This window comes from Glycine soja, chromosome 14 (genome assembly GCF_004193775.1).
Source record: "Glycine soja cultivar W05 chromosome 14, ASM419377v2, whole genome shotgun sequence".
Lineage (NCBI taxonomy): Eukaryota > Viridiplantae > Streptophyta > Magnoliopsida > Fabales > Fabaceae > Glycine > Glycine soja.
The window spans coordinates 21,214,857-21,226,440 of NC_041015.1; the positions used below are offsets into that span (position 1 = coordinate 21,214,857).

Genomic DNA, 11,584 nt, shown 5'->3' on the forward strand with positions numbered 1-11,584 from the left:
TTACAAGGAAACTATTTTGGCATAAGCATATTGTTTCTCTAAAATATGGTGTTCTCGCGAATGATTTATTTTTTCCTTGCTAAAGCATGTTCGCCTTTTAGGTGAAAGAACCCGGTGGACCATTCGGTCCTAAAGTCAAATCTTATTCGGAGCCCCATGAATTGATTGCCTAGCGCTGTTCATGCATCCTCCACCATCGAGTTCGGAGCCCCATGAATTGATTGCCTAGCGTTGTTCGTGCATCCTCCACCATTAAACCTTATTTGGAGCCCCATGAATTGATTGCCTAGCGCTGTTCATGCATCCTCCACCATTGAGTCTGGAGCCCCACGAATTGATTGCCTAGCGTTGTTCGTGCATCCTCCATCATCATGTCCGGAGCCCCACGAATTGATTGTCGAGCGCTGTTCGTGCATCCTCCATCATCGAGTCCGGAGTCCCATGAATTGATTGCCTAGCATTGTTCATGCATCCTCCACCATTGAGTCTGGAGCCCCACGAATTGATTGCCTAGCGTTGTTTGTGCATCCTCCATCATCGAGTCCGGAGTCCCATGAATTGATTGCCTAGCGCTGTTCATGCATCCTCCGTTATCAAGTACGGAGCCCCCGGTGAGGGGAAAATACAGTTTTTGTTATTTTCCCAATCGGTTCCTTCACCAAAAATGTGCATACGTGTATATTATGTTATTTTTTGTTGTTTGTTTTGTGTTGTGCATAGAAAAAAGAAGGAGAGATGGGAGTCAATTATTTCAAATCGTTTTGGTTGGAACTATTGTGATTAAGATCAATTAAATCCCCATGATGGGCAAAAGATGGCCTTCGGGAATCATCATAGATTAATTACGGAAAAGGCTAAGACGGACGAAATCAGTGTCTTATCTTTACTTTCCCCCTATCTCTGATAAAAGGTAAGTAAAGAGGAGCAACTTTCATACCCTAATTTCGTCCGGGGACCATTGTATGATGACATGCAACCTTCGCTTGACCGCTTCGAGGAACTTGACACCCATCGTTAAGAAATCCGTGAAGTTCTGCGACATGTCGGGAGTCGAAAGGAAACATTATTGCGCAATCCGTAAAGTTCCGTAACATTCCAGAAGTCGAAGAGGGGATGGTTGCGTAATCCGTAAAGTTTCGTGACATTACGAAAAGAAAACAAGTATCGTTACGTAATTCGTGAGGTTCCGTAACGTTACGGAAAAAAGAATCAGCAAAAAAGAGGCAAAGGGCTGTATTTAGTAAAATGGGGGGTGCAAAAAGCAATTTTCAAATCTGGGCCCTTCTAGATAATTCTGGGCATTTCCTTGCTTAAGGTGGAAGCAACCTAGCTCGCCTGGGCAAGCTGGGTGGCAACCACCTCCCCCGTTTTGTTAAAAAAATGGCATTCGGGGCTTCCGGGACACCCGTAATGCTTCCGTAAAATTCCCATAACCCTAAATAATCATATTTCACTTAATATGGGTGAGAAGGAAGATAAAAAAAAAAAAGAAAATTAAGTCCTATAGGCTTCCGTAACTTTTCCGTAAATTACGAGAGAATGGGGTGAACTTATCAACATGGGGGTGCAAATAGCAATTTTGAAATTTTGAAATTGGGCCTTCCAGAGTATTTTCGGAGCTGGGTTGCTTCTGGGCGAGCTGGGCGGCAACCTCCTCCCCCTTTTTTCCTATAAATAGGCAGAAAGGGGATTGTTCTAAGGGTCCCGGATTCCCCTGGCTTGTCATTTCAGCTGCTTTGGGTGAAAAAAATTGTTTCGGTGAAGAAAATTCAAGCCAAGGTGCTTCCGTATGGCTTCCGAGAGATTTTCGTAAGCAAATCCGTGAAGGTTTTCATCCGTTCTTCACCGTTCTTCATCCGTTCTTCGTTCTTCGTTCTTCAACGGGTAAGTTTCCAAATCCGAGACTTTTAATTCATTTCTTGTTTTTTGGCTTTCATCTTTATTTCGTTCAATTTCAGTTTCTTTTTCTTCCGTTTTTAACGAGTTTTAACCGATCGTTTAAGTCATTTTCTCGCCTAATAAATTGTGAAATGAATTTCAACCGATTATTTGCGTTGTAATCTCGTTTAATCACTGTTAAAACAAAATCTAACCAATCATTCACGTTGTAACCTCGGTTAAACTAAAAAAGGCAAAATAACAATAAAATAATCAAAATATCTTTAAATAAAATAATAAAAAAATCGATCGGACGTTTTTCTTTGGAAGTTTCCTTGAATGAATTGACTAATAACCAAAGTGAAACTAAGGCTAAAATCAACTCACAAATCAAGCTTTGTCCGCAAAAATCACTCAAAACCATTTTAAGATCCAACGCCTTAAAACGGTCCTCTTTGCTTTTATCAGTTAACATGGACCGTTCAAAAGCATAAAAAATCAACACATCACTCTACTGCCTTTTGAAAGAACTATGTAGGTCTGAATTCCTCTTCGATGGAGGATGCGTAGGAGCAAAAGTCCCGCTTTTGTCGACCTCAAAAATAAAAAGAGACAAAAAATTTAGGATACATGATTTCACACAACTCTAATCTAAGGCTGTTGTCCTTTGGGACAAACGTGAGAGGTGCTAATACCTTCCTCAAGCATAAACATAACTCCCGAATCTGGAATATTCTTTATGACCGGTTTCCTTTGGTTTTTTCTAACATTTTCCTTTCAATAAACGTTGGTGGCAACTCCGCGCATTTTCCTCCCATGGAAGACGCACCCGTGAGCCTTGCCTCGCTCGCCCACAAAAGGGTAGGTTGCGACACCACCATGGCAGGAGGTAGTCCTCCCACCAAAAAATGTAAGGGTTGTAGTTGAGGTAGTGGGCGATACTGAGGGCCCGCCAAAGTGTTTGGTTGAGGTATGCCACCAAATGTTTGCCCATCAGTGGCATATCCAGGGTAAGGCTCAAAATTGGCCAAAGCTTGGTCTCATGGTACCTCTTGTGTCTCCCTCATGGGTTGAGCAACATGTGCGTGTCCAGACTTAGGATGTTGGCTCTCAAGGGGCATGGGAGTGGAGTGGCCAACGTTCTCCTCGGGCACATGTACAACATTGGGTGGTGCATAGTTGGGAGGCAGGCCATATGGTGGAAAAAGGTGCTTGCTCTAGACCTGCACAAAATGGGGACCACCCGTACTTCCCAATGCTTACCCTCCCTAACCTACCATATCCGAAACTGGACAACTTACTTGATTCACACCAGATGGGTGGGTCAAATCTACCTCAGTGGTGGCACTTGTAGTGGCAACCGCAACTCATTTGGTCATTTGGTCTTTCATGGCCTCCATGTCGGCCATCATATGTTCCTAAACTTCCTCTATCTCGCTCATGATTCAAGCCTTGGCACGTGTTCAGTAAGGGTGTCGTAAAGCGCGTTTGTTCTTTTTGGTTACTATGGTTACTTTTTATGATGACAATGACTGCTAAAAATAGAATGCAATGAGTAATGCCATAGTTGGATAAATGTGAATCCATGACAATGTGATCGAGGCCGTACCCGAATCAAATAAACATGAAAATGCAGTAACTAGGAAGTGATCCTAGGTCGTTTCCCAACGAGCAGTGACAAGCCAAATGTTCATAATATACTTGCAGTAACAGTAACGATGGGGGGGGTTTGGTTGTTTGGTAATTAAAGAGCAGACAAATAAAATGGAATACGAAACTACTAATATTAAAAACGGGTTTTTCCTCTGATTCAGAAGCCACTCTCTTATCCTGGGTTATGGAGAATTCGTCCCTAACAGTCAACCACTTAATCCAACCTTATTTCAATTTACTAAGCGAAAATCAACTTAGGGTTTTCAATACGTGATTAGGCACCACATACACCAGCTAGCCCTTCATCCATTAAGCATGAACGCAAGTTAGGCTCAGAGGCAATTAATCGAACACGAAGCATGCACTGATTAATATTCACGAAATTGGGATAACTGGTGAAGGGAAAACTGCCAGGAAACCACATTACAAACGAAACCTCAAAGAGAGTTGGGCTTCGTCCTCAAAAGGAAACAACACCAGAAAATCTAGCCTTCCATGGATTCAAACAGAAAACGCAAATGAAACATGAACAGAAACGTAAATGAACAGAAACGTAAATGAAAGTAGAAGAAGAAGCAAGAATGAACTCGTAATTAGAGGCAGAAAACGGAAATTTGCATTAAGAACGAAAACTGTAACAAGGGCACAGAAAAACGTGAAAACCTAAAACCAAAGCTCTGAATAATGAAAATAGCATAGCAGAATAGAATGCCCTGCACGAATCCCAAGGCAGCTATTTAAAAAGAGTCACTCAGAGTCACTGGGCCCTATTACAATACTCTGGCCCAAAACGAAATAAACACTGAACAACATAAAATAAAATTGCGAAATATCCTAATTAGAAATTAACTAAGGTAAGCGCTGCTTTATTTGCCCTCTTCAAGTCCACAACCAAAATCCGGATTAAGCCCAATGTTTCATTAATTCCTGAAATTAGATTAAAAACATCAAATTAGCTAAATGAGCCCAAATAATAAAACTGCCTAATTAATTGACAATTAAGACCAATCAATAATTAAAATGGTGCAAAAAGGGTTTAGAAAATAGAAGAAAATGATGGCACATCAAAACCCCCCATACTTAGCCTTTTGCACTCCTGGGCAAAATGAAACAAAGAACAAAATCCAAGGATATGAAAGGGAGACAAACAAAAACATTCACATATTTCTCAATGAACATCAAGGAATGAAAGGAATGGGTAACATCTAACATAAGGAGATCCAAAAAGTCAAGACATTCATGAAAATCATCCAAGCAACCCAATCATGGCAAAATAGTTAATCAGCTCAAGAATGAAAAGTGATAAAGCCTCACAAGATATACACTCTATCTCTCAAGTGTCTAGGCTACTATTTACCCTCAAAGCACCCATGAAAGCAAACACCACATAAACTTGGCAAGATTCTAAAATTGACAATCAACCTATAAACACAAGCACATGAGGATCAAAAGTTCTTTTAAGGTTGTAATGGGGCCAAGGACAAGGTATGGAGAAATATGGAATAAGTGGCTAAATCCCAAAGGAATAGAGGAGCAAAGGGGAATAAGTGCAAATTAAAAAAATAAGAAAATATAAAGAAGTAAAGATAAAAATTAAACATGAAGAGTAGAACCAAGAGTTTCATCATTCTTTTGCCATTTAAGATCTTATTCACTCAACTTTATTGTTTTTCTTTTTCTTTTTTCGAATTTTTTTTTTTTGATTTTTTTTTTTTTTTTTTTTTTTTTACTCTTTGGCCTTTGAGAAACAACATTTCATTCAGCATGTCCAACATTTAACCAATATACAATGTACATCAAGTATGGCCCAAAATACATCATGAAGCATAGCCAACAAAACAAGTTGTCCAATGAAACAAAAACCCCCCCACACTTATTCCCAAAACAATTCCAAAGCTCCAAAATTCCTTAAGGATATGGTAATATCATGGTTTTTCACTTAAGGCTTGTAGTGAGCTTCAAAACAAGGAAAGGGAAACAAGGCTCAAAAGGGCTATCAAAGGAATTAATTCAAGGTAAGTCCATTTGGCTAGAAGCTTATAAGAACAAAATTGCCTTAATCATTTCCAAATATGCATGTGAATTAGGACGCATCAACAAGAATCAAGCCAAGGCTATTGTGCAAGCAATCAATGGGGCAAAACACACCAAATGATTATAATGATGGATGGCTCAAATTCTCACAAAGGTAAAATCATCACTTTCAAATTGAGCTTTCAAAACTATCATGACATGTAGAGAAGAATCAAGGATTTCAAGTCACAAAATGTCAAGAACTTTTATTTTCAAAACAATTACCCATTTCTTGAACATATCCTATAATTCAAAGAAAAACATGCAAAGTCGTACGTGCACACGAAATTGACCCAAAATATTAAACTGAAAATTCGACGAAACTAACAACATTAACAAATTAACACAACTAACAAATTAACAAAACCAACAAAACTAGCAAAACCAAAGAACACTCCCCCCCCATACTTAAACAACACATTGTCCTCAATGTAGCACAATTAAAAGATTAAAAACAATTAAATCATCAAAGAGAATCGGACAAGTGTAATAAAAGCAAAGAAGGAGATAGGAAAAGAAAAACTCCCTAAGTCATGGTGGAGGAAGAGTAGGGTGGAGTAAGGAAGTCTCTTCCACCACTACGTCCACTAAAGAAGGGTTCGTGAGGAATGGCTTAAGTCGATGTCCATTGACCTTGAAGCTCTTGTTTGTGGAGTCGCTTTTGATCTCAACTGTACCATAAGGAAAAACATTAGTAACAACAAAAGGACCAATCTACTTAGACCTCAACTTACCACTCATGAATCCAAGCCTAGAATTATACAATAACACTTTTTGCCCAACCACGAAGTCTTTTTTAACTATCATGCTATCATGGAACTTCTTGGTCTTTTCTTTGTAGAACTTGGCATTCTCGTAGGCTTCTAGGCGGATTTCATCTAACTCACTCAGTTGCAACTTCCTTTCCTCGCCAGCTTGATCCATAGAGAAGTTGCAAGTCTTCACTGCCCAGTATGCTTTGTGCTCAATTTCCACTGGAAGATGACATGTCTTTCCAAAGACAACCCGATAAGGAGACATTCCTATGGGTGCTTTGTAGGCAGTCCGATGTGCCCAGAGAGCATCATCAAGCCTGGTACTCCAATCTTTCCTGCTTGGCTGCACAATCTTCTCTAGAATTCTCTTGATTTCCCTGTTAGAAATTTCTACCTGTCCATTAGTCTGGGGGTGGTATGGTGTGGATACCCTGTGTACCACCCCGTACTTTTTAAGCAGGGCATGTATTGTCCTGTTGCAAAAATGGGTTCCTTGATCACTAACAATTGCTTTAGGTACTCCAAACCTGCAAAATAGATTAGACCTGACAAAGTCTGCGACAACTTTAGCATCATTAGTTCTAGTGGGCTTGGCTTCCACCCATTTTGAAACATAATCAACTGCAAGGAGAATATAAACATAACCAAAAGAGACAGGAAAAGGACCCATGAAATCTATACCCCAGACATCAAACACCTCACAGAATAGCATAGGTTGCTGAGGCATTTGTTGTCGCCATGTAAGTGTATTTCCTGCTCTCTGACACTGCTCACAAGTGCTGCAGATCTTCCACGCATCTTTAAAGATGGTGGGCCAATAAAAACCACAATCAAGCACTTTGCGAGCTGTCCTTTGAACACCCAGATGACCTCCCGGTGCGGAAGAATGACAGAACTGCAGGACTGAGTCAGTCTCATGATCTGGAATGCACCGTCTAATGGCCTGATCACTGCACAATTTCCACAAGTAGGGGTCATCCCAAATAAAATGCTTAGCATCACTTTTAATCTTATCTTTTTGGGCCTTAGATGCTAAGGGAGGAAAAACAGAGGCAACTAAATAATTGACAATGTTAGCAAACCAGGGAGTAGAAAGAGAGTCAGAGATACTATACAATATATACAAATGATCATCCGGGAAATCATCCCGAATAGGCGAATCTGCATCAGAGACACGTTCGATCCGGCTCAAATGATCAGCAACTAGATTTTGTGCTCCGCTCCTATCACGGATCTCCAAGTTAAACTCTTGGAGCCAGAGCATCCATCGGATCAACCTAGGCTTAGAATCAGCCTTCTTCAACAAGTACTTTAGAGCTGCATGGTCAGTATAAACAATAATGCGAGTACCAAGCAAATAAGATCGAAATTTTTCAAGAGCAAAAACTATGGCTAGAAGCTCTTTCTCAGTAGTAGTATAATTTGCTTGGGCAGCATCTAAAGTCCTAGAAGCATAATATATCACCCTGGGCAATTTATCAATTTTCTGAGCAAGGACAGCCCCCAATGCGTAATTTGATGCATCACACATAAGCTCAAAAGGGGCTGTCCAATCGGGTGCCTGGATGATGGGGGTGGTAGTCAACGCTCTTTTGAGGCAATCAAAAGCCTCTTTGCATCTGTCATTAAAGTCAAACTCCACCTCCTTTTGCAACAAGTTGGACAGTGGAAGGGCTACTTTGCTAAAATCCCTTATAAAGCGCCTGTAGAATCCTACATGACCAAGAAAAGATCGCACCTCTCGCACACAAGAGGGGTAAGGCAATTGTGAAATAACAGAAATTTTTGCAGGATCTATTTCAATGCCCTTATTGGAAATAATGTGGCCTAAGACTATACCTTTCTCAACCATAAAATGACATTTTTCAAAATTTAGAACAAGGTTAGTTTCAATGCATCTATTCAAAACTTTTTCCAAACTATTCAAACAACCATCAAAAGAGGATCCATATACAGTGAAATCATCCATAAACACCTCTATGCAATTTTCTAAAAAATCACTGAAAATACTAATCATGCACCGCTGGAAGGTACCAGGGGCATTGCACAGGCCGAAAGGCATCCTCCTATAAGCAAAAGTGCCGAAGGGGCAGGTGAATATGGTCTTTTCCTGATCCTCAGGAGCAATAGTAATTTGCATATAACCAGAAAAACCATCAAGGAAACAGTAGTGGGATTTACCTGCCAGGCGTTCAAGCATCTGGTCAATGAATGGCAGGGGAAAATGGTCCTTTTTGGTAACCTGGTTCAGCCTCCTATAGTCAATGCAGACTCTCCAACTGTTCTGCACCCGAGTAGGAATCAGCTCCTCCTTCTCATTTCTGATCACTGTGAGGCCAGTCTTTTTCGGGACTACCTGGATGGGACTCACCCATTGGCTGTCGGAGATAGGATAAATGATTCCAGCTTGCAAAAGCTTGGTTATCTCCTTCTTCACTACATCAAGAATCACCGGGTTGAGTCTTCTCTGTGGCTGTCTTACTGGTTTAGCTCCATCTTCTAAATTTATTCGATGCATACATGTGGATGGGCTAATACCAGGAATGTCCGCCAGGGTCCAGCCTATAGCCTTCTTATGCTTCTTGAGAACTGACAACAACTTCTCCTCTTGCTCATCAGCAAGGGAGGCAGATATAATCACTGGAAAACTCTTGCTATCATCCAAGTAAGCATATTTTAAATTTGATGGCAGAGGCTTCAATTTTGGTGTGGTCGGCTGGACAGTGGTAGAAGGAGATGGTTTCTCAGCCTTTACCTCATAAAGAAAGTCAGAGGTATGTGTACTTCCTGAAACATGGTTAGTCCTATCTGACTCTATAAAATCAATCTCAAGAGGTAAAACACCACCACCAGGCATGCAATCAATATCACTCTCAGATTCACTCTCAGCATCAAATTCAGACATATGATCAAGTACAATTTCAGACTCAATGCATGAAGAGTGAGAGGCATGCAGATTAGAATAAAGATCAATCATGTATTCATCAACAACATGGTCAATTATTTCAGCACGAAATACAGAAAGATCTTCAGATGGGTATTTCATAGCATCCAAAATATTAAAATGAACAGTTATATCACCAAACTCCATGGACAGTGTGCCTGCATAAACATCTATCTTAGTTCTAGCAGTTTTCATAAAGGGTCTGCCTAGAATGATGGGAACTGATCCTTGAGAAAATCCATCTTCCATATTCAAGATATAAAAATCAACAGGAAAAATCAGTTCACCAACTCTAACTAAGACATCTTCTATGAAACCAACAGGATAGGCAACACTTCTGTTAGCTAAATGAATTACCACATCAGTTGACTGCAAGGGACCTAGAGATAAAGAATTAAAAATAGACAGAGGCATAACACTAACAGAAGCTCCTAAATCTAGCATGGCATTGTCAAACTTACTATTCCCTATGATACAAGGTATGCTGAATGTACCTGGATCTTTGCATTTTTCAGGAATTTGAGGAACAAATTTACCAATCAATGCGGAGACATTTCTGCCCATGCTAATCCGTTCACTTCCTTTAAGCTTCCGCTTATTAGTGCACAGCTCCTTCAAGAATTTGGCATATCTTGGAATTTGCTTTATTGCATCCAACAGAGGTATGTTTACCTCTACCTTTCTAAACGTTTCCAAGATCTCTTTCTCTGCCTCTTCCATTTTTTTGTTGGAAACTGCTCTTGGAGGGAATGGAAGAGGGGGAATGTGCTGCTTCTGCAAATCAGAATTACCAGTGGAAGAAGATTCACCTGCACAGAAATTGTTAGGTAAATTTTTGTCATCACCTTTTTCTGGAATAGAGTGAAGTTTGGCAGGTTCATTTGCAGATGAGGAAGGTGCTACGGGTTGAGGTCTTTGACATTGCTTTCCCGACCTCAATGAAATGGCACTGACATTTTTGGGAGTTTGGACAGCTTGAGAAGGCAGCTTGTCAGAATTCTGGGACTGTTGTTGATTCAATTGGGTAGCTAATTGTCCCATCTGATTGGTTAAGCTCTGAATGGAGGCTCTGGTCTCTTGCTGAAACTGCATGTTCTGCATAGTCATTTGCCTCACAAGTTCTTCGAGGGAAGGTTGTGGAGGGGCCTCAACTGTTGGCTGTTTCTGGGGTTGTTGCTGTTGTTGGATTGGTGGAGGAATGTATGGTCTGCTTGGGCCAGCAGCATTTTGGAAGGAAGGAGCAGGCTGCTGTTGTTGCTGAGGGCTGGACCATCTGAGGTTAGGGTGATTCCTCCATCCAGGGTTGTATCTGTTGCTGGAAAGGTCATAATTGTTCTGCTGTGGTTGATTTTGCTGCTGAGGTTGAGGAGGTCTATTGTAAATATTTGCAGCATAAGCTTCAGGCTGCTCAATTGCTCCAGGTTGCTACATGGAAGGGCAAAGGTCTGTATGGTGGTCAGCAGAGGAGCACAAACCACAAACCCTTGCGACAGGTACAGATTTCTGATTCAAGGCCAGTTGGGTTACCAAGTTGACCAACGCATCCAGTTTGCCTTCAAGCTTCTTAGTTTCAGATGATGCAGATGGGTTTGTAGCTACCTCATGCACTCCTCTAATGACTATGGCATCATTTCTGGCACTAAACTGCTGGGAGTTGGAGGCCATCTTCTCAATTAAATTTCTGGCTTCAGCAGGAGTCATGTCTCCAAGGGCTCCACCACTGGCAGCATCTATCATACTTCTCTCCATATTACTGAGTCCTTCATAAAAATATTGGAGAAGAAGTTGTTCTGAAATCTGATGGTGGGGGCAACTGGCACATAGTTTCTTAAATCTCTCCCAGTACTCATACAGGCTCTCTTCACTGAGTTGTCTAATACCTGAGATATCCTTCCTGATGGCTGTGGTCCTGGAAGCAGGGAAAAAATTTTCTAAGAATACTCTCTTAAGGTCATCCCAGCTCGTGATGGACCTTGGAGCAAGGTAATACAGCCAGTCCTTTGCCACTCCCTCTAATGAATGAGGAAAAGCCTTCAGAAATATGTGATCCTCTTGGACATCTGGGGGTTTCATGGTGGAGCAGACAATGTGAAATTCTTTCAAATGTTTGTGCGGGTCTTCACCTGCAAGGCCATGAAACTTTGGAAGCAAATGAATCAGTCCAGTCTTAAGAACATATGGGACATCCTCATCAGGGTATTGGATGCACAAGCTTTCGTAGGTGAAATCAGGTGCAGCCATTTCCCTTAGAGTCCTCTCACAAGGTGGAGGTTGTGCCATG

General features: G+C 41.0%; 1 non-coding gene across 1 annotated transcript; it reads left to right on the plus strand.

Annotated features, from left to right (window-relative positions):
- Positions 1–11,098: 11,098 nt before the first annotated feature.
- On the plus strand, positions 11,099–11,205 carry LOC114385524. Its single transcript, XR_003660895.1, has one exon. It is a non-coding gene; the product is annotated as a small nucleolar RNA R71 (small nucleolar RNA).
- Positions 11,206–11,584: the final 379 nt, after the last annotated feature.